Genomic DNA, 23,783 nt, shown 5'->3' with positions numbered 1-23,783 from the left:
CCAGAGGGACTTCCCATCTCTCTATGCATCCAGTGCCTCCCTGCCCAGCCCTTTCCTGTCTTCTAGTCAGCTGCCTCCTGCATGCACCTGCCCTAACATGCCACCTGTGTCACGCCCATCTCTGGTGTGTTGTCATTTCCTCATGATTCCTCATGATGTCATTTCCTCAGTGTCCCACAAACCCTGGGAGGAATGAATGAATGAATGTATGAGTAACTGAATGAATGCAAGCTTCTTGGGTGCAGGTGAAATGTGGGCTCAGGGCAAAGGGGCAGATGACCAGAAGTCCTGCGTCCTCCGGCTCCTGCTCTCGTTGTCATCACTTTAAACTCAGGTTCAGATCACATTTTCTCGGTGCCTGGCACATACTATTGTGTTTCCCTGAAAATAAGACCTAGCCGGACAGTCAGCTCTAATGCATCTTTTGGAGCAAAAATTAATATAAGACCTGGTATTATTATATTATATTATATTATATTATATTATATTATATTATATTATATTATATTATATTATATTATATTATACTCAGTCTTATAGTAAAATAAGACTGGGTCTTTTTTTCTCCCCCCACCCTTCTTCTGCCTCCTCCCCTCTCCCCGCCATTCAAGCCGTTGTTTCTCAGTCTAGTTGTGTAGGACACAGCTCCCTGGCCCCTGCTGGTGTTATGAGCCTTGTGCTCCCCCCCGGCTGAGGCAGTTAGTCGCCAGTTGTTGGCTGGCCACTCACAGCAGCTCATTGCAGCTCTCGCCAGCCGCTCATGGAGACACATGGTAGCCCGTGGCAGCACTTAGCAGCCCGCAGCAGCACAGGGCATCTCATGCTGACCTCCGGCTGCTCACGGCAGCCCAGCTCCAGGGAGAGCCGTTATTCACAATCTGAGCTGTAGAGGGCACAGCTCACTGGCCCATGTGGGAATCGAACCAGCGACCTTGGTGTTAGGAGCCCAGCGCTCCAATCATCTGAGCCTCTGGGCCGGCCCAAGACTGGGTCTTATATTAATTTTTGCTCCAAAAGACACATTAGAGCTGATGGTCTGACGAGGTCTTATTTTTGGGGAAACATGGTAGGCAGTCATTGAATGAACAGATAGATGAAAATCCAACCTGGAAACTCAGTGTGTGAAAGAGCTTGTATGCTGTGTTAACTGTTAATTCAAACCTGACGTTTCTCACATCCAGAAACAAAACAAAACAAAACCCAAATGCCCAGTAATGAAAGCACTTAGCACAGTTTTTATCCCCCAGAAAAGTGAGGGGCTTAAAGGAAAGCTTTCAGCAAACACGTCTCAAGGTGGTAAAAATGAAAGTTTCATATTTTGTTGTTTGCAGTTGAATCATGTTGCATCCCTTTGGCAAGAAATGCTTTCGTCCAGGGCAACTGCATGTTTATAAATGTGTTCTCTAGTGATTTTGGAAGGCGACTTGAGGCAGACGGCATACTGATGAGAGACCCATCGTCAGCAAGGAGGAGCCAGGCCCCCAGCACTGCAGGCTGTGTTCATGTCCAGAGGCGGGCAGAGGATGAGTGGGAGGGTCTGTGGACAGCCAGCAGCCACCGGCCCCTGTCGGCCCCTGACGGCCCATGTTGGCCCATGTTGGCCCCTGAAGGCCCCTGTCGGCCCCTGACGGCCCCTGTCGGCCCCTGACGGCCCCTGACGGCCCCTGTTGGCCCCTGTCGGCCCCTGACGGCCCCTGTCGGCCCCTGACGGCCCCTGTCGGCCCCTGTCGGCCCCTGACGGCCCCTGTTGGCCCCTGACGGCCCATGTTGGCCCATGTCGGCCTCTGACGGCCCATGTCGGCCCCTGACGGCCCCTGTCGGCCCCTGACGGCCCATGTTGGCCCATGTTGGCCCATGTCGGCCCCTGACGGCCCCTGTCGGCCCCTGTCGGCCCCTGACGGCCCATGTCGGCCCATGTTGGCCCCTGTCGGCCCCTGACGGCCCCTGACGGCCCCTGTCGGCCCCTGTCGGCCCCTGACGGCCCATGTTGGCCCATGTCGGCCCCTGACGGCCCCTGACGGCCCCTGTCGGCCCATGTTGGCCCATGTCGGCCCCTGATGGCCCCTGACGGCCCCTGACGGCCCCTGTCGGCACTGTCGTCCTGGACCATGATCTTTGCCTGCAGTCAATATGTTTGAAATCAAGCATAATGATGACCCTCGTCAGGCAGGCCTCGCAGAAACGCTGAGGCCATGGGTCCGAGGGGTGCGTGCAAGCCTGTCTGTGCAGCCAGGCCCAGTGCAGCCGGTCAGCACTGGTCAGACTAGGCAGGACAGGTGAGGTAATGCTCAGGAAACAAGCGGCCTCCAGGTCTCTGTGGTCCAGACACCAGCGTGCCTTTAGCTGTTGTCCCTGCTCATGTGTCACGCAGCCTGGGGGGCTCGTTCCTCTGTAGTCATGCAGGGATCCGGATGAGCAGGCCTCGCGCAGTGTAGCCCCACACAGACTTCAGGCTTTGTCACGATGTGGGAGGAGAGCGTGGAGACGCCCACAGCAGCTCACACATTTTCTGTCCAGAATTGGTTCCATCCCCTGTCGTGGTCTCGTCTGAGCTCAGGGGCTGGGGAGGAGGGAACTGGAAATACTGTGACACGAGGCTGGACACCAGGCCTGTGCCTGGCATCGGGGGTGTGGCCCGGGCCGCTGTGGCCATGAGATGCCCAGCTGGCACCGGGTCCCAGAGTCCCTGTGGGTCAGGCAGAGGGGGCTGAGGATGCGCTTAGACAGCTGGCGGTGCCCAGGGGGCCGGGTCCACAGCCACAGGGCGGGACGCTTCCCACGGACAGTGTGGCTTGTACTTCAGTGCATGTCACCTGAGTGGGGAGCCAGTGCAGTGAGAGCCGGCAGAGTCCTTCTCTCGCCTCCCCTCCTTTCGAGCATGGGCGTCTGGTCCTATGCTACTTCCTCAGGGGAGGCAGGGGAGTGGGTGAGACATTCAGGGAGTGTTGTGGGTCAGAGAGGGCTTCGTCCTCCCCGGCCAGGCCAGAGACACAGCTTGCAGAGAACATGGCTGCTCTTGGTCAAGGGCCCCTGAAGAGCCCCAGGACCCCTGCACTGGCCACCCCTGGGAGCCGAGGGCCCTGCCAGCTCTTTTTGCCATCAGCACATGGAAGGGACTCCCTTCGGCAAGGTCGGCATCCCACCCAGTCCCCAAGACACTTTCTGTTCCCCTAATTTAGTCCGCCTGGAACCCCTACGTTGGGACCTGTAGGATGGGTGTGGGCCCAGGAGAAGGGGGGTCCTGGGCACCTGCTGGGATGGGGAGGTGCTTGCACAAAAGGAAGCCCCCGGTGAGGCAGTAGAAAAGGGAAGGGGCGGTTGCCTGGATTCTCCTTGAACTTAACCCGCGGGGGCAGCCAGCCTGGTTAGAGAAGCATTTCCAACGTGACGATGCTGGCAGAGCAGCTCGCACGCCAGGCCCTGATCCCAGAGGAGCTCGCAACAGCAACGCAAGCATGGCTCAGAGCCGGGCTCCCTGCCTCCCCAGCGCCTGGATGCTCTCCCCTGCTAAGGAGAACCATGTTGTCCAGTGTGTTCCTTTCCAACGTGGCTGGTAGGAAGCTCAGGGCCAGATAAGAAGTGTAACTATGGTTACTAACTGCCTTCATGGTTTTGTCTTCTGTCCTCATCTGTGACTCTTTGCTCTGGTTTTTAAAGTTAGTTTTGCATTTCATTGCATGTGTTATTATTAAGAGGTCTCTGACACAGAGCATAATGACATATAACGTGCAGCAGAGAAGACGTGATCCGTGAAGAAGGCTGGCACCAGGGTTTCAGGTGGAAATCTGGCTGAATTAACAAGACTGGGTGTGTTCACCTCCCTGCAGGTGTGAAGCTTCGGCAGCCTCGCGTCCTCATGTGGCTGTGCTCCCGCGGGGTGGCACGGGTCTTCCATGAATGTTGCAGCCTGGTGTAGCTTTCTAAGGGCGGGAATGGAGCTGCAGGGAGCCCTCTCTGGTTGCTGGTGAGGCCCATGCACAAGATGCCTCACCTGCCCAGGTGAGTTGGGCTGGTCAGGCTTGTCCTGCCATGGGCTTCTGTGCAGGGGCTATGCACTGGAATCACAGCAGAGCTTCTAAAATGCCCCGTGTCTGGGCCCGCTCCATCTCCAGTAAATCTGGGGCTGGGACCCGGCACAGGGTCTGAGTCTAAGAACAGCACTGGGCCAGCTGAAGGTGGGGTGGGACAGTGGTGGGTCTGTGTTTCCTGCCACTCCCAGTGGGGTGTCAGAGCATGTCGATGCTGGGTGGACACCAGGTATCTCGTCACTGTGACAACCTTAGGTCTCTGAGGACAAGGACGTTGCATCACCCCTTGTCCCATGGTGGGGGGAGGGGGGATGCGGGGAGGGCAGCACTTCATTCAGACAGACTCAGAGGGTGTCACCATGGTGGTCTGGACTGGGCATGGACCCCACTGCCCTAGGCCTTCCGTCTGCTTCACTGTGTGGCCGGTGGTGCCACCCTGACCCTTCCCAAGAATGGCAGGCCATCTGCCTGTGTGCAGGTGCCCTCTAGTCCTCTTAAAAATTGTGCTAGAGGTCAGCCAAGACTTACACCCTGCAGTCTGGATTTGATGTTGAGAGGCCCGTGTCATCACCAGTGACGAGCAATGGGTGCCCAGCCCCCGGCTTCAGTGACTGTCAGGACCAGTCTGATGGCTGCAGTGCACGCTTTAGCAGATGGCGTTTCAGGGGGGCTCTAGGCCGATGCAAGCGTCTTGCTAAGACAGGGCTTTTTTCTTTCTTTTTAATAAGTGGAGCGTGGCTGAAAGTGTGGGCTCCTTTTGGAGGGGCGGTGTGGTGCAGGGTGCTTATGTGAGGGTCCCCTCTAAGCGGAGGCTCTTGGGTCTGCCGTTGTACTGGGACTCCTGTTCAGGTCATCCCGGGCCCCCAGGGCCAGAGCAGAATGTAAAGCCGGGCCCAGATGCCTGCCAGTACCTGGGGCCACCACAGAGGGACGGCTCCTTTGGCTGGCTTGGGCCTTGAAGAACTTTTGCTCTAAAGAACAAAAAGAACTAAAAAAAGCAAAAACAAAACCCCTAGGAAAGCAAATAAGAAGGTCTCAGGCAATCTCCCTGAAATGCAAACAGCAGAGGTCGATTCCCCCAGGAGCTAATTAAAGCTGCTGTCTAAGTGCCAGGTATGGGTTCTGCAGACCTTCCCCAGCGCTGGGCTGGCCGCTGGCCCAGGGCCTGCCCCTGGCCCTTCCTCTTGGCTTTGTCTCTCTTTCCTGACTAATTGCTCTTTAAGCCAAGTGTTGTCGGATAAATGCTTTCTTATTCAAATAGCCAGCCATCTCCTGGTGCTCTGAGGCCCTCACCTTGGGCTGGGAGCTGCTCATGCTTAGTTTTCCCATCTCTGCTCGGGCAATTTAGCAACTGCTAGTGGAGAGACGCTAAATTAATTAAAGAGGTAATGGTGATTCAGAACAGAGCTGATCATGGAAAATCAGCTTTTAAGTGGAAAATGAAATGCATCTCCCCAACATCGGAGGGTGGATTTGAAATGCTAATGCCTCATTAGCATGGTGTTTGGCTGTTAAGATTGATAGGGAATGTGATGGCGTGGACGCACAGTGGAGGTGGGGTGACCTGCAGCCGGTTTCCACCCGTACAAAGGGGTGAGGGGGTCCTGCTCCTCCTGAGAAGCCTGTGCTGAGCAGCCCTGGGCACCAGCTCTGTGCTAGGGGCCGAAGGTAGCAGAGTGCGCCACCGAAATAGGCCACTTTGGCGTAAAGGTTATTGTGAGCTGAAGGCCTGTGAAAAGAAGCAGACACAAGAACAGTTCTCTGCCCTCCCTCTATTTCCCTAAACGCGGGGCAGCAACTTGTAAGGTGGCCCCTCCTCTGTACCAGGAAGTGAATCACCAGAGACAGCTCTAGACCCTCAAGGGCCGGGAGACTCTCGTACCAAGCTGTCGCGCCAGCCCTGATCTGCCCGTCCTCCGCCCACAGACTTACTGATCCAACCCTGAAAAGCCTGAAGCCTTTTGCCTTCGTGCTGTCTCTTCTCTACAGACTTATCCTCCCGTGACGAGGCTGAAGGAGCTCCGCCACCCACCCACCTGAGTTCTGGTCACCGAGTGCTCCCGTGTGCGTGTGCGCTTACTGCACGTGCTAATACGCTCCTGCGTGTTTGTCTCTGTGGATCTGTCTTGTGCTGCTTTGGCCTGCAGGGCCCTGGGCAGTGAACCGTGGTGGGCAGAGGACACAGTTTTTCCTCCCCTGTGGGACAGGAAGTAGGGTCAGTCCCTGCAGCAAACACACCACATGGGGGTAACTGCAGGCACATCAGTCTTAGGCAGGAGGGGTTCACTTCTCCTGGGGCAGGTGCCCTGGGGTCTCAGGAGAGAACACACAGCATGGCTTCTGAGTCTGTTAAATCTGGAAGGGGCTTTGGAGGCCTCTCGTTCACCTCCCCTCTGTTCAGATGAGCAAACGGGCTCAGGCAGGAAAAGGGCCTGGCCCGGGGTCAGGGCCAGCAGCCAGGGTGGGACCCAGGCTTCCCAATCGTCGCTTTCCCCATGTGCTCTACAGTCTCCCCATGGGATCTGCTCCCAGTGGCCTTCAGGTGACGTTATTCACACGTGACTCTGGGCTCTGCAGCCAAGGGGTCCTTGTTCAGGTGGAAGGAGGGAGGATGTGTGGCTGGCTCTTGTGTGAGACAGCGGGGTCATGAGGTCCCTGCTAAATGCAGGGCCTCGCGTCCTCACCTTCAGGGACCCTCCTTTCAGCAAGCCGCTGAGCGACCCCCAGTGTGTGCAAGGATGGAGTGAGGGGACGCTGGGACACCAGGACTGGCCTCTGCAGAGAGTCAGGGAGCAGGGGCCACGGGTGTGGGGCGTTCAGTGGCCCGAGAGCTAGTGGGTCTGTGGTGCTGAGTGTCTGCGAAGGCAGGGAGGTTACGTGGGATGTGGGCTGGTGAGGGCTCACCCTGCCAACTGCATGCTGAGCGGCATCCAGGGCCCAGATGCCCACGATCTCCTCCGTCCCGTAAGGCTCGTGGGAGGGAGTCTTCCGTGAAACTGGTGTGGGAGGTTCTGGGCTAAGCCACTTTGCTGGCCGCTGACTCCGGGAACAGTGATGCCCACAGCCGGTGTCCTGAGTAGCTCTTCTCCGTATTGGGGCCCCCCTGCTGCTCCCTCTCAGGGGCTGTGGGTGGGGGAGCAGCCCTCAGACGTCCTGTAATCACCCCGTCCTGTGTTCTCAGGCTGCTGGCTGCTAACAGCACAGACACGAAGTAGAATTGCATTAGGGCTGACTTTCTGCCATTGGCTTTTAGTTAATGGGGTAAGTTATAATTTCACACTCTAAAATATCAGCATCCGTCCAAAATGAGTACGTTCAAAGCAATTAGTGCAGATTATGGATTTGAAATGAAGAAGGAAATATGTTAATACATCTAATCACTATGTTCGCATCGGAGCCATAATGTCTCATACCTAAATGCTGAGAGTGTTGATGGAGCTGTAAGTATTGTTGCTTTTTGGGAACGAATCCCTGCTTTTCTGCTCTAAGTGAGTCACTGAGCCCAGCCCTGCCCTCGGGGGTCCCGGTGCTCAGCTGCCCACCACCCGCCTTCCGGGTGCCAAGTGGGACGGATAGCACACGAGCAGGCTGCTGCGTCCTGTCAGGTGCCGCCTGCAAGAGTTGTTGAAATGATTTAAAGGCAGGTGGGAATTTAGGAACGTCAGGGAATTTGCTGGACTCGCGCCTTTAAATGCCATGTGCTTTAAATGTCTTCCATTGTGTTCTGACTAATGTCTGTGGCTTTCAGGGCCACGTCTGCTCCAAAGCGTTGACAATGGGCTGGCAGGAGTGCCCTGGGCCCGTGGGTCACAGAGAGGAAGCTGTGCTCCTGCTGGTGTCAGAGGCCCGGGTCTCTGCTGTTGCCTCAGGTTAGAGAGACCAGGTGGGGCCCTGGGTTTGCCCCAAACTCTCCCAGGTTTCAAACGGACAGTCCTGTGTGCTGGGAACACTTTCAGTCCCAGGAAAATCATGTCCCAGCCCTCCTTGTGGGTTCCAGGCACAACACCTAGAGTGAGTCCCCGCCATGGGCTGCAGGGCTGACCACACTGCCAGCCACTGTGAAGGGACATGCTGCCAGCTGCCAGCTCACGCTTCTTGCACTCAGAGTGGCTGTGGGTTCCACACCAAGAACAGAAGCCCAGTGAAGAGCTGCCTTCCACGGCACTTCCGCACTGTACATGTGTGATCACTTATGTCATTGGTTTAAACATGCCCTGGGCCTCAGGAAGCAGCCTCCGGGGTGAGCTGGACCTTCAGACAGCAGAGGCCAGGACTGAACTTGGGCTGATGCTCTAGATGGTTCCTGCTGAGAGCCGCTGACTCAGGCCCAGGCTTCCAGGTGGGGTAGGGGCACTTTGTGCAGGACTGCTGGGTGTTGACCCGTTGCCTGATGTCCAGTCGCTCTCGTTTGGGAATGTCATCTGATTATTTCCCTCATGGGAAAGCCTGCGGGGACCTGGTAAAGATGCCCGAGCTTCCTCAGCGGGGAGAGGTTGTGCCACCTCCGTGCAGCCAGCAGACTCTCTGCGGACTCGGAACCCTGAGCAAAGTGACAAGAAGGTAAAAGTGGCAGGAGTGGCTTCCCTGGTGTGGCCCCGGGCGTGTCAGCTGTGCACTCCCCAGGATTCCCTGGGGCTTCCAGAGTTTCTGTCTGTGAGGTCAGCTGCGGGCACGGGCAAAGCGGCCAGGAGCCAAAATAGCCCTCTGCCAAGTCAGACCCCTCCTCGCATGACAGAAACTGGGGCCCCTGGCGTTTCCCAGAAAAGGCAGCAGACCCTGGTGCGATAAACAGCTCCGGATGCAGCGGCTCGCGCCCGATCTGCGCTGGGGGTGCCTGCTCATCTGCCACCTCACTCAGCCAACCCCCACCCCAAAAATCGCATATATGCTTCCCTCCCTCTGCCCTGGGCACGACTTCACTGGCCCCCTCGGCAGACCGGTGAACCTCGCCCAGAGGCGCAGAATAAAGCACTCACTTTGCTCAACCCGCCTCACTCTCTGTCTCATTATCTGGCCGCAAGCCTTACACTGTCCTTTGTGAGCTTGGTTCTTTGGCCTTTTCTTGGACCCAACGAACTTCTTTCATAGCCTTCCCATGAATTCCCTAGTGGCTTGGATTTTCCAGGTTGGTTTATGTTGCTAGCAATCAAAGAAGCTGCATGTATACAGAAGCTGGTACCCAGGTTGGCAGCGTGTCCGGGTGGCTGGGGGCTCCCACCCCCTCGGAACCTCACCGCTTGTCCTGACTCACTCTGCCTTTGACCTAAGGAGAAGCTGCTGGAATTCTACATCACACACTCTAAGTCTAGTTTCAGGCTGACCGCAGCCCCTCGCAGGGGATGACAGCTTCTCTAATGTGGGGTCTCCCTCCCATGGTTTCACACCGTGGTGAGAACTGAGGGATTCAAGCTGGCCGGTGCCCTCAGAAGCAGCCAGCTCCCTGTCACCGTCATGGTTTCCCTTCGCAGCAGGGATGTCTGTCCCCAGTGGGCACTGGCCAGGGGGCACACAGCACAGCTTGATGAGTGGTTCGGAGCTCGGGCACCACGCGCTCCAACGTCCTCGTCCCAGAGAGGAATGAGCTTTCCTGCTCTCTGCCCGCTCAGTTAGATCCCCAGGAGACAACGTCCCTCATTTCTGAAGGTCTGCTCCCTGCCACCTACTGTCAGGTAGCAGCTGCTGCTTTATAAGAAACAGGAACTGACCAGCAGAACATACGCAGAAGTAGAATTTGTTGGCAGAACAACGCAGCTGACAGACAGGAATCCAAACTGAAAAATCAGGTTTGGAGAGGACAGGAGTTGGGCAGCAGGGAGAACCCAGTGGCAGGATCTGGGACCCTGGGCTTTGCCACTGGATTCAGAGTTACCCTGCGAGAGCGCCTGTCTGTGCCCAGCGCCTGGTCATGTGGAGCGATCCCTGCACCTGTCACCAGTGAGGGCTCTCTCACTTTAATGTGGGCGCTCAGAGCTTCCGCTGGTTCACGGCTTCTGAGGAGCAGGGAGGGTCCGGAGACCCACTTGGAAGCAGGTCTGGGCGTGCCCTGGAGGGTTGGGATCAGGGACTGCTAATGGCGTGTTGCTGGGCCGTCAGTCTTGGGCTTGGGGTTTTATCGGGATGCTGGCACAAGGAGACTGTGCAGTGACGAAGGGCAGCGTCTGAGACGTCGGTGACAGACTCTGTGTCAGGGGGTTATGGGGGCTCCACACCCTACATTTACGTCTCTGTGATTGCTCACTGGTCCTGGAAACAAGGCAGAGAGAACCTGACTGCGTTGCTGACTAGTTAGAAGCTGGTGGATTATCCTTTTCCTGGTCTGTGAGAATTTCATCCACCTTTTGAAGACTCAGCTCTCAGACCGTTGTGAGTGTCCTTGTGCAGGTGCGAGCTCAGCTAAATGACATGTGGGAATAGACAGAACTGTCCTGCTTCCTCCTGACAGAGCCGGTGTGCCATGAAGCAGAACCTACGGCTCTTCCTGGGCGAGCGGTGAGGGGTGCCCAGCTGCCTGCGGGTGCAGTGCACCGGTTAGGTGCTTCCGGCATGGTCACAGGTGGACACATCGAGCAGTAGCAGAGCGAAAGGGTGGGAAGGAGACCTGGCTTGGCCTGGTTCTTGCTTCTGGGTCCAGTCCAGCCTGCGGCGTGGAGCGCCCAGGAGGGGCTGGTGAGCAGGGCCAGGCTGTGGCCGCCCTGGAAGCCTGGCTCTGTCGCTGCCCCATTTGTTGGTACTGACATGCACCTGTCATTGTGGAAGCCTGGTTGACAACTTTATGTGCAAATTGAACCCTGCCAAACGTACTGGTGGAGATGATAAGAGCTTGGCACCTCTAGTGGATCCCTTCTCCAGGGCAGAGGATTGTGTTGCAATTAAACAGCGACTTTCCACATTCTCTTTCAGCAAACCTGGATTCCTACTCACAGAATCTTTTTAAAGCCAAGCAACCCTCAGAGCAATTTAGAAAGGGAGGCAACTAATAAGCCAACAGGGCAGGCAAAATGAAATATAAAGAATACTCAAATAATCCAGAAACAGAAAAAGGGAACACAGAACAAAGAATCATTAGGACAAAAAGAAAGTAACAAAATGAGAGATTTAATCCAATCATACCAAATGCTTGTATTTTACAGCAAACGTGTGTCACTCTGACACGGGGGCATTTCGGGGCCTTGGTGTCTGCTCTGTCCCTCGCCCCCGCCTCTCAAACCCTGGGGACGGTGTCCTGATGGTGACGCTAACGGCTGGAGGAGGACACCCAGCCCTCGCCCAGTGTGACCGAGAAATGAGCCTTGTTTATTGAAGCGTCAAGATTCAGATTTGCTGTTGTGACAACACTTATTACCACAACACTCATTTGTGATGTTACCGTCCTAGAGGCTGGAAGTCTGACCTGGCTCTCACCAGGTGGGAATCCAGGTGTGGGCAGGGCTGGCTCCTTCTGAAAGCTCCAGGGGACAATCTGTCACTTGCCGTTCCAGCTTCTAGAAGTGCCCGCACTCCTTGGCTCGTGACCCTGCCACGTCATGCAGTAGCGCTGGACTGAGTCTCGCTCTGCCATCTCTTCAGTTCACGCTCTTCTGTCTCCCTTTTCCACTGTGTCCTCCACCCTGTCCCCTTTGCCACGTAAAGGTAACCCATTCACAGATTCTGGGATTGGGTTGTGGGCCTTTTCTGGAGGAGCGTCAGCTGCTGACCACAGTGAGCTCCTGTGCCAGCACTGTCAGATCTACAGACCCAGTGACAAGTACCCAGGGCCCCTGAATTCAAGATGCTTCCATGCAGAGACATGAGGGGCAGTTGCAGTGTCCCAGGCGCGGGGCTGAGTGCTCCGAGCACCTCACCGGCCCAGGATGCCAGTGTGTGTGCAGTGTGCAGCCAGGAGGTGCAGGGGACAGGGCCTTCTTGTAGGACTGCGAATGCCAGGCTCAGGAGGGTGGACGTATTGTGGAAGCACGTGATGGCCACTGAATGTGGCTTTTTGTCTGAATGCCGGGCAGCACCCTACTTTCAATTTTAGGAAGCAACATGGAAAGTCAGCCGAAGAGGAGTGAAAGGTGACGGGCTTATCCAAAGATGGTAAAGTGTGGATGGAGAACCGGGCCTCTCATCAGAAGCACTGCCCCCTGGGGCACCAGCAGCAGTGTCGGGACCGCGCGTGCCCACTCGCAGGGCCCTGCATCACAGGCCGCTTCCTACAGGCGTGAAGGGTGAGCCGTGTGCACCCGGCATCTCCTGCCCTCCCGACAGTCATGGACTAAACAGACCTGCTCATCCCTCTTACAAACGAGCAAGCAGGCAGCGGGATGGGTCAGTGTGCTGTGTTCACGCTGTGACCCCCCTGGACAGCGTGTCTCGGAGGACCCTGGGGTGGAGACGGCGCCGGCCTGGATGCCAGTGGGCAGAGCGAGCCTGCCGTCTGGGTGAGCGTCCTTCTGTGCGGGTTTGCCTTTCCAAGGTGGAGCAGAGCGATTTTTTCACCTGGGGTGAATTTACTCCACTACTGAGCTGAACGTCTTGTGCCTGTCACCTAAGTTTGCGAGTCGGCTGGGCGGGAACAGGTGTCATTCCTGGGTGTGAGTTCTGTTGCTGGTGCCCTCTCATCCTGGTGGGGTCTGGGTCCTGGCCTCAGGGGCTCATGCACACCCCACGCTGACTATTGGGGGAGCGCTCGCAGCCTCTGGGAGTCTCCCTGGGTGCTCCCCTCTCCTGGGCACCTTGTGACCTCAGCTGGCTCTCATGGACGCAGCTCCGTCTGCTCATCCCAAGGGGACCACGGGGCCCTGCCAGGGGTGCCATTCAGTGACACGCTGATTCTCAGGCACATGCAGGGACACCACGGGCTACGTCTTCTCTCGCTGGCTGCCCATCGCCGTCGGAATGAGAGCTACAAGTCGGTGACTTGTTAGAATGACTCACTCCTGTCTGAGCAGCCGCGAGTGTGACAGCGGCTCCTGGCTTGTCGTTTAACTGTTCAGTCCTAGTTCCACTGCGGGGACATGCGTGCAGACCCTGTGGCCAGCCTTCCACCAGGGCCTGACTTCAGTCCTCGCCGTCCAGGACCTTCTTTCTTGGCTCTTTCTTTCCGAGACAGGGGCTCAGGTTTAAATATGACGCTCAGGCCAGGCCCCGTCCCGGGCTCCGGCCGTTCTGTTCTGCTTCCTAGACACGTGGCCCTGCTAATGCAGCTCAAGGTTGCCTCGGCCTGTTTGAGGTCTGTGTTATCTGTTGCCTGACAGTGAACTTACAGTTGACCAGACCCCCCAAATCTTATTTACACGTGTGATTAGTGAGCTACCACAAGCGTGGCATTTCTTTGCTTCAATATTGGCTTTCGAGGGACAAGTTTGGGCAAATATGTGTTAAACCTTTATGAGGACAGTGCAGGGGCGGGTTTGCACTTGGCCGAGTCCTACCATACGTACTCTACCTTGTGTTTCCAGTGAAACCACGTGACGTGGGCTCCTTAGCGGAGGGTGCTGTTCAAAACACAGCTGAACATTTGGTTACCCGAAGAGTGTGATGTTTTCTAGAAGTCTTAAGTTTGGCAGGTTTTGGTATTTCAAGCCAGACTGTCTTTTAAATTGGTTCTGATTCATTAAACCACGCTTTAGAGAACATATATTTAACCGATAACACTTAGCGTATTGAAGTTTATGAAGTAGCAGCTGCCTGTGCTATTGACTTAATGCCGAAATAAAGACGGGCTATTGATACTTGATTAAGATAACAGCTGTTACGTGAGTGCTCTGCCCTAACGTGGAGAACGCTGGTGTTATTCAGTGGGAAAAGGGAGTTACTGCAAAGCACCATCATTTAGACACTGAAAGGTACCTGAGAGCATGAGAGAACTAAGTTCATTCTGCACTCTCCTCTTGGAGCTGATTAGCGTAAAGGGCCACGAACGGTAAGTTTGCTAAACAGCTGAGCCAGGAGGGTAGCCCGGAAGCCTGCAGTTAACACTGATTGGGACCCAGCCTTTTGTGTGGCAGACAGCTGCCCGCCTTACCAAGCACGTGGTCGACTACGTGTAGCCCCTGTCTGGCCAGCCTGTTTCTGGGGAGTGGGCTCACATCAGGCTATGTTCTTTCTGTGACTGTCTTTGGGGGCCATGGGGACACAACAGTCAGTCACTTCCCATTTCGCTGGGGTGGCAAGAGGGTGGCAAGGGAGGTCTTGCAGAAGTCCTCGTGTGTCTGTGTAGGGGACGGGCTGTTTCTGGTCCCCTGGAGTGAGTGCAGGAATAGTGTGTCACTCGGCTGCTGTCCCCTGCCCCCTCTCGGGCTGACGATACAGTCATAACGATGACCTTTGGCAAACAACCTCACCATTTGAGCATGAAAGATGTTGTCCCTCCCCTGAGTCTCAGAAGGGAGCTATGCCCTTATGTCCAGGTGCGGCGCGTGGCTTCTGACCCAGCTGCCTGGCACCTTAGGCTGCCCCAGGAAAATGTGTGTGTGTGTGTGTGTGTGTGTGTGTAAATGAAGAGAGCTGTCCCTAAAGGGCTGGGCATTGGCCTAAGCCTCTAGTGGGGTAAGTGATAAGAGCTGAGCCTGACATTGGAGGGAGATGTGTGCATCCTCCAACACAGAGAAACCAGTGCTGGGACAGTGGTGACAGCTGGCCTGCTGGCACTGTGTGGCACAGAGTCTCCACTGGAGAACACAGCCGATGGCTACATCATGTGGCTGTGTCACCAATGAGCCACGAGCAGAGCGAGCTTACTGCCTGGGCGTCTTACCTGCTTTGCAGTGGGGTGGGCGAGCCCCGTGGGGGGACCAGAGTTTCGTGAAAGAGCGGCCCCACGCTGCAGGATGAGAAGCGTTCTCACTAGAGTAGCGGACACACATTGGGTTATTAATTTGAAGATTAAAAGCATGTGCGCTCAGTATGTCTGAGCTGGTGGAGGGGCCATATCAGTCACACACGTGTGAAGTCAAGTGTGGGTTGGCCGCCTGTGTCCTTGAAGATGTGAAGGCAGCCTGCACGGGCCTTCCCTTTCTCTCTCATTTCTCATATCCTGTGAAGTCAGTGAAATGGGAGGCAGTAGGAGAAAATCAGAATAGCGACCAGTGGGGAGTGACAGTCAGCTGGTGTGCAGACAACACGTGCTGCAGGATAAACAGGTGTAACATAGCTCCCACTGTTTCTCAGCTGAGCACAGGGGGTGAGTTAGGTCCAGTGGTCGCTGGGCACCGTTTTCCTTATCCAGATCCCGGGTGCTCTTCCTGGCAGCAGGTCTTGTTCTCCTCAGCACGTCCTCCATCCGGGCTGGTGAGGGAGCCTGTGTCCCTGACGAACCTGCTGTGACTGGGAGCCGCCACGTGGCACCACACGGCTTCCTGTTCTGGAAGGGACGGCTGTTCTGTGGCGTCTCAGATGTACGTGCGTGTGGTACAGGGAGGAAGGGCCATTCGCTTTTGTCTGAATTTAGCCCCATTAAGCCCAATAGAGTTAGTCTCATTGCTCAGCTCCCAGTGAAGGCTTTCTGGGTACCTGGCACAAAAGTGGAGTCTCTTGGGGTGCAGGTGGCAGACACCTCTCCTTCAGTGGCAAAGAGAAAATTCAGCTGCACCTAGAATTGAAAAGTGCGGGAGAGTCAGGGCCTGTGCTGAGCTCGTCTTGCTCAGTCTTGGCTTCTGTTTGTGCTGCCTCGGCTCTTGGGGAGACCCCACGTGCAGCCCCAGCAGCTCCCGCGCAGGCCGTGTTTTCACATGAAACTCCAGTCGGGAGAGAGTCTCCTCCTGATGGTTCCAAAATTGGGGTATCGGGATTGTTTGAAACTGGGTGACTTTGGGTCACATGCCCAGGCCTAAACCAATCCCTGTGGCCACAGGATGGGGGGTTTGGATTTGCCAGGCCTGGGTCACGTGCTTTCCCCTAATCGTGGGGTGTAAGGGAGGTGAGGTCTGTCCCAGACTGAGAGTGAGGAGTAGGTGTCCCCCAGACAAAATCGGTTGCCGTTTTGCAAGAACGCATAATCAATTCAAACTGTAAAAACAACAGTCTTCATGGTGCCCAAAAATAAGTGTTAAGCCACTGAGGAAGAGTGGTGTGGAGACGGTGTATTGGTCCGGGTTCTCCAGAGAAACAGGACCTACAGGAGGCAGATATACATACAGACTCGGTTCAGGTGACAGTGGAGGCCGACAAGTCCCAGATGGCTACCTGGGAGCTGGAGACCCAGGAGAGCTGATGGTGTAAATTCTAGTCCACAGACAGCAGGCTCAGACCCAGCAGAGCTGATGGTCAGTGTGAGCCCCAAGACAAGACGGCACCAGGGTCCCAGCCCCAGGCAGGGAGGCAGCAGAAAGTTCTCTCGCTTGTGGGTGGATCAGGCTTTTCCTCTAGTCAGGCCTCAACTGATTGGGCGAGGCCCACCACGTCGGGCAGGGCCACCTGCCTGACTCAGCCGACTGCTTCACGTGTGACTGTCACCCGGAAAGACCCTCACACACCCAGAGTCACGTCTGACGCGATGTCCGGCACCCTGGGGCCCAGTCAGGGTGTCACAAAACTACCATCACAGACAGTATGGCGTTTTCTGTTAGGTGACCTGGCCAAACCTCTGTTTGACTTCTAATCCACCCCATCTTACTGGGAAATGGTTTAGTCTGACCAGGGTCTTTGTTGTTTTCTGCTGACCAATGGTAACAGCCAACTTATAACTTGCCTCCAAGAGATGAGAAATTGGTGACAGTAAGGTACCGTAGTCCCATCTGGGGGTGTGACTGGGAGAATGTTAAGATGAATGAGACGTAAACATCTCCTCTCACCCAAAGATATCTGTCTGGTGAGCTTGTTTCTCCCCCAACGCCCAAGCTAATTGCATTTTTAGTGTTGTATTCTATACCCGTCAAGAGTTAAGTAAAGCCAATAAGCTCAGGTTAGTTTCTAATGACATTTACGCCATTTCTAAAGATGAAAATCGTTTGTTAGCTGTGCATTTCTTTAACTAAGGGAAGCACAGGTGTGACCCGGACACGTGTACATCGGAGCAGAGCCTGACTCCGGCCATGTGGGGAGATGGGGTCTGGCAGTGTTTTTACACATTAACGTTAATGGCACCTGCGGACTGTTCTCTGCTTCCCCTTCTCCCGATGTTTGCTCCGATGGCTCCCAAAGCAGGTGGCAATAAGCAGTACCTGGGGGCTGCTCGTGGCCAAATACTGTTATTTGTACTTGAAGTGCTTGGAACCACTGCAGCTCTGGGCAGGGCTGCGTCAGGAGACGTAGTGTGGGGGGTGGTGTCCAGGTGCAAGGGCTTCAACTAGCTGGGGGTGGGGGTCGTAGACCCGCCGGGTGGGCAGTAGCTCCCCTAAGACATCACTGGCCCCACCTGCCAGCCTGTCTAACAAGTGGGGCCTGAACTGGAGAAGCAAAAGTGAAGTGCGTGCCTGTCACTGTCATCTCCTTCCCACGCCCCACCCAGGAGGTGGCCTCGTAGTTCATCTGCCTGAAGCTGCCCATTCTCTGACTTTTCTCACATCTTCTTTGCCTTCACGCCCTGTTGTGGGCTGAACCGTGTCCCCCCAAATTCGTGCATTGAAATCCTAACTACCTGTACTTCAGAATGTGACTTTATGGGGAGATAGGCTCTTTACAGAGGGAAGCAAGTTAAAATGAGGTCACGAGGGTGGACCCTGATGTGACATGGCTGGCACTCTTATAAAAAGGGGGACCTTCGACACAGAGACAGACACACAGGGAGGGGTGCCCCGTCTCCAGGTGTGTGGCTTTCCTTGTCATAGGGGCTGGTCAGGTCCTTCCGGTCACATCAGCGACCACTGCAGGCTGCGCCCGATGAAGGCAGGGCCACAGGACATGGCTCACCGTGCCGCCCACCAGCGTGTTCGGGGGTGACAGCCATTGTCAGGGATGACACTCACCACCAGGAAGCCGGTCATGCAGGAGGACCCAGTAGCTGTCAGCGATCTTGGGGGTGGGGACACTCAGACACACGACCTCAGCTCTTCTGAGAAGGGAGTCCAGGGACGCCGTGAAGATCCATAGCCTGAGCGGGAGGGTCCCAATGCCCGCTGTCCTGGGCTGCCCTGGAGCCTGCGGGCGCCCGGCCAGACAGCTCGCTGGGCACACGGCTGTCGCATGGGGCTCATCTCCTCACAGTCCTTCGAGCGGAGATCACTATGGCTCTGACCCCTTTGCCTGGACCTGCAGGCTCTTGCTGCCTCACTGGGTTGAATAGCGTCCCCTCCCCATTCATGTCCCCCAGAACCTCAGAATGTGACCTTAGTTGGAAATAGCATCCTTGCAGGTGGAACTAGTTAAATACAGATGAAGTCATGCTAGATGACGGTGTCCCCTAGGGTGTGCCCTAAATCCCAGGACTGGTATCCTTGTGAGAAGATGCGAGGACACAGAACAGCACGTGACGACCGAGGCAGGGAGTGCGGTGATGCTGCCACAAGCCAAGGGGTGAAGGAGAGCCTGGAGTCACCGCAAGTTCGGGAGAGGCACAGGGCGGGTTCTCCCTCGGAGCCCCCAGAGGAGCCAGCCCTGGCATCCCCTTGAGTTTGGACGTTCAGACCTGCACGAGGACAAATGTCTCTGGTTTTAAGCCACCAAGTTCCTGGTTATCATGGCAGCTGCAGGAAGCCCGTGCACGGCGGAGCTCACCTGCCGCCGCATGAGGGTTTGCTCCCGGCCCGTCTCTGCAACACCCCATGCTCACTGCAGCGAATCGAACAGGACGAACTTGTGCAGAATCTTTGTGTCAGCCTGGCTGGATTGAGTACAACCTGCAATTTGAAGTTATTTAAGTGGCAGTGTTTCAGGTTGCATGCTTTTTAAATTTTTAATTAACTGTTTGGCACATAGCATGCTTTCTAATGTTTTCAATTACCACATACAATTATTTAGATATAAATTTTAGACATGTCAAGTGACGAGTCTCTTGGCAGAAGTAGCTTGAAAATTACAAGCCTGCCCCATTTGCTGGTCTGTTCTACAATCCCGAGCCTCTCAGACCACAGTGGGCTGCTGGACAGGCGATGGGGCCACAGGACCAACACCCAGGACCGACTTTACTGAGGAGCAGTAATGGAAATTGTGCCCACGTTAAGCCCCACCCCTGAGCACAGTATGGGGGGTGCAGAATCCCCACGGATGTGAACACAATTCAGCGCTTGCACCAGTAACCTCTGGGGATATAGTTTAGGGAAAACATTTAAGAAAGGTATCTTTTCTGTCTGAGGTAGGGCCATACATTCATTTTCTGGCATTTTCTTCGGCATCTTCCACATGCCAGGCGGGGACAGGAACTGGAGATACAGGGTGATTAGTCACATCTCTGGCCCTTGGGTTCCCGCCTGGCTGGGCGGTTGGCGAGATGGCGCTTCTCCACTCATCAGTGTGACGATCGGGAAAGGTTCTGAGCGCCATACAGATGCTCGCCTCTGTTCTTCTGAGACTGTCTTGAAAATGAGTGATTTATAAGACAACTGAAATGTGATGAAACAATTTAAATCCTTCCTTTTGAGAAATAAAGAGAATGTGGATCTTTAATCAAGTTATAGATATTGTGTGTGTGTGTGTGTGCGTGTGCGTGCGCGTGTGCGTGTGTGAAAGCACTCACAGGGAAGTCCTTTCAGATCAGAGCAGGTGGCTTGCTGTGGAGACAAGTGTCCCCTCCGTCCCCTCCGTGGGAGAGGGAAGAAACCTGGAGGTCAGCACTGAGCTGTCCGTGGTCCTGAGCGACCTTGTGGTCACTCGCCTGGAGGCCTCGGCAGTGCCGTCTGGAAGTGCATGTGGATGAGCCTCGGGGACCTGGGGTTCTGTAGCCTTAGCTGAGTGCGGGGCTCACTGGTGTTCTTTCAGGACTTTGTCCCAAGTAAGGACCAAAAGCTTCCTGATAATGCCTCTTATGATTTGCCTTTGACCCTGGAGAAGCCATCTCTGGAGAAGGGGGTGACAGCCCACATGGTCACGTCTGGGGCCCTGAGCCAGGAAGGTGAAGGCCAAGCCTGTGCTCAGGGAGGGCTGTCCTGAGGCCCGAAGCTCAGCTCTCCAGCCCAGCGGGGAACCCTGGACATGTTGGGGACCCTGGCCTCACACCGCTCCAGCGGTCCCTCTGGCAGACATGTCCAGGAGCAAGTGTGGTTCCCTGAGATCTGAATCACAAGCTGACGTGCAAGTTTCTTCTAAACACCCACAGTTTTTAAGGTACAATTCTTGAAAAATAGTTTTCTAAATCAGATGTCACATTTTTAGGGCTCTTAGGCTGTATGGAACGTGAAAGGCCCTTGTTTGGTGACTCAGCATGGAATGGCCATGTCACCGTGCCACCCTGGGACAGCAGTGCTCTCAAGCTGTTAGGATGTGCAGAGCCGCTTACCTCCGTATCGGGTGGCCCCAGGTCATGAGGGGTTCTGGTTGATGGTGCTTTTGTAGTGGAAACTGCAGACCCGTGAGAAAGGACATAGAGAGGTTTGTCTGCTCCATGTGGCAGCTTCTCCACAGGGAAAAAAGTCCCCTCGAGCAGGGACCGTGTCTGCAGTTCCTCAGCAAGTCCCAGCCTGACATAGGCCCGGTGCTTGGCTGGTATTCAGTACATCTCGGGAATGAATGAATGGGTGAATGAGTGAAACTCGGCCGTTAGAGAAATAGCTGTGTGTATACTTTTTCCCAAGGGGATGCCATATATGAGGTCTGACAAGTTCGCAATCTTGTTGCAACTATATTGCTAACCTTTTTTGATATCAGAGGGATTGTCCACTTGTACCAACTGGACAGACAGTTAACCAAGTTTACCATTTGGAAGTGCTGAAAAGGCTTCCTGAAAAAGTTAGACGACCTGAACTTTTCGCCAACAATTCATGGTTCTTGCATCACGACAATGCACCAGCTTACATGTCACTGTCTGTGAGGGAGTTTTCAGCCAATAAACAAATAATGTATCGGAACACCCTCCCTACTCACCTGATCTGGCCCCCAATGACTTCTTTCTTTACCCAAAAAGAAAGGAAATATTGAAAGGAAGACATTTTGATGACATTCAGGACATCAAGGGTAATACAACAGCTCTGATGGCCATTCCAGAAAAAGAGTCCCAAATTGCTTTGAAGGGTGGACTAGGCGCTGGCATCGGTGCATAGCTTCCCAAGGGGAGGACTTCGAAGGTGACCGTAGTGATATTCAGCAGTGAGGTGTGTAGCACTTTTTCTAGAGTGAGTTCACAAACTTAATTGTCAGACTTCGTATCTTTTTTTTTGCCTGTTTTTCTATCAATTAAGGAATTCTGTAGTAAGTGCTAATCCTTTATAAAACAAAAATGGAGCAATGTCTTATATTTTCTACCTGTTGTTTACTTGTTTTCAGAACTGGTGAAACTACACCCTCCCCTTCGTGCCGGGTTGGATTTAATCCCTGCAGCAGTAATTATGCAGTAATCCCTGCAGTAATTTGTGTGGAAGGCCTGCTTAGTCCGAGGGCCTGTGCTGTGTGCTGGTGGGGGGGGGGACATCTGCGTATAAATCAGAGCCTGGCTGTCTCACGCCAATCAGTCCCTGCCATCCACGTTCCACGTTTTGCAGCACATGGTGCCAAATCTGGAAATCAGCTGGGAGACCTGTGATTGGCTCATCTCATGGCCACTCAGCTCCACCGCCAGATCATGTGAAAGCAGTGGATTGTTCTAGAAAAGGCCACTGCGGCTCGCGACCTCAGTGAGAGCTGGGCCCTAGGCACCCAGGATGCAGGGCAACCCGGCCTGATTGCTCCTCCCCGTCTGAGCCCCAGGCCCTTGCCTTTCTCTGTCCCGTGTCACCTCTGCGTTCTCGAGGAGGCATCTCTGCTCTCAGCCTTCCTGTCGTCACTGCACGGAAACAAGCGTGGGTGCTCCTTGCTCAACCTACTACCCGCCGAAGGCACTCGCCGTGCTTCTGACTGGCTGTGTCCTCCTCTCACGTTGGGCTTCTCCAAGGCTCCCTCTGTCCTGCTGACTTGAACCTGTGCTCCGTGCATCCCAGCTCTGCACCAACAGCAACAACACCGGCTCCCGGTTGAGGACTCAAAATCTTTCATCCAGAAGCCCTCCCTAGATCCCCTCTGGGGTGGGGTGCCCATTGCACTTGGGGCCTGGTACCCCCCACCGGCCTGGGCAGGGAAGTGCCACACTCACCTACAGCCACTGGGCACCCCGCCCCATGCTCGTAGGAGGGGAGGGGCTGGGAGGTGTCTGAACAGTGTCTGCAGAGAACCAGGCGTTGTGTTATTTGGATGCCCGAAGGATGTTGTGTAAATAGTTCCTTTCCTCGTTGATCCCTAGGTGTTAGATGGGTGGAGATATGAAGCTCAACACAAATAAAGCCAGAAGCGTCTTTCTTAATTAAATTTGAAATGCTAGCAATTATCCACATTATTAAAGCAAATTGAATCCACCTTATGTTGCTGACAGCATGGGTGTTTGGAGGCTGGCACTTCCTCACTCACAGTGGTTTCAGGCACATAAAAATTCAGCTCAAGTGATAACATCAGCTGACTTCCCATGTCCCCTGCCCAGAGGTGCCTACTTCACAGGAGGGACTGAGAGACTTTTTACCAGTTTGACACACGAATGGTCGGACCTCGGGCGTTCTCACATGAGCTCATGCAAAGGGGGAGCTGTGGTTCTGGTCGAGGGTGGGTGGACTCCTGTGGGGTCTGAGTCACAGTGGTGGCATTGTCGTCGCTGCGTGTGGAACCTTCCGCTTTTTGTCAGGCTGCAGCAGCCATCGGCCTGGAAAGCAGGGGGTCAGGGCTGAGGAACCACAGCTGGATGCCGCTGTTGCCAGTGGAAGGTCCAGGCGCCTGCTCCTGGTCTGTCCCAGGGCGGCAGGTGTGAAGGATGCAAAGCCTTGAACTTTAGAGGCCGAACCCATAGGGCAGCAGGTGGTGGGTATTTGCAAATGTCAATGTTTGCTCCTTCAAGCCTTGCCAGCTCCAGAGGGAATTTTTATTATTCTTTAATGAATAATAATTTTTATTATTCCCTTTTATTCCAAAGGCAATTAGAAAGCTGAGATTATTCTGATGGTACTTGCTTGTTTGTTTTTTTAACTCACGAAACCTGAATTCCCTGCATCATCTCTTCATTTTTTCAGTTGTGTGCGTGTGCGTGTGCGTGCGCGTGTGTGCGTGTGCGTGAACATGCATGTATGTGTACAGTTATCTCAGGGGCCTATAAAAACCAAGGTATTTCTGGTAAAATATTTCTAAAATCCTTTTGTTGTCAGTAAATTGTATGTTTTCTTTATATATGAAGAGTTGACAAATTCTAATTTAAATTAAAGCACCAAATTGATATATTTTTAGATTTCAGGAATCTTCTCAAGGTTAAGTGACATTCGAATGTGGGAACTCGCTGTTTGACAAAAAACTTGAAGGTTTTGGACTCATAGATTGAAATAACACCTTTAAGGTCTGTAAATTAATTTTGGTGTGTTACACCCAAGTGTGACTCTTTCCCGCTAATGGATGAGGTTCAGTTCTCAGTGTGGGACAGAGCCCTCTAAGGACCCACGGACACTGCAAGTCAGTGCTAATGGAGGGGAAGCACGTCATAAATTCCTCTATCTCCTGGGACAGGCTGTCTCCTGTCCCTCCCTCTCTCTGTCTGCATTGATCTGGAGAAGGGGACCCCGCCAGGGGGAAATGTACAGATCGAGGGTGTTCCAAGTGGTGTGTCCCTTCTGCTCGCTCCTGCATCCCCGGACTTTTCTCTGGGCACAGGTCTGGCGCCACACTTGGCCCCCTGTGGGG

The sequence above is a fragment of the Rhinolophus sinicus genome, linkage group LG07, assembly GCF_036562045.2.
Source record: "Rhinolophus sinicus isolate RSC01 linkage group LG07, ASM3656204v1, whole genome shotgun sequence".
Taxonomy (NCBI): Eukaryota; Metazoa; Chordata; class Mammalia; order Chiroptera; family Rhinolophidae; genus Rhinolophus; species Rhinolophus sinicus.
Note: the sequence above shows the minus strand (reverse complement) of the source record.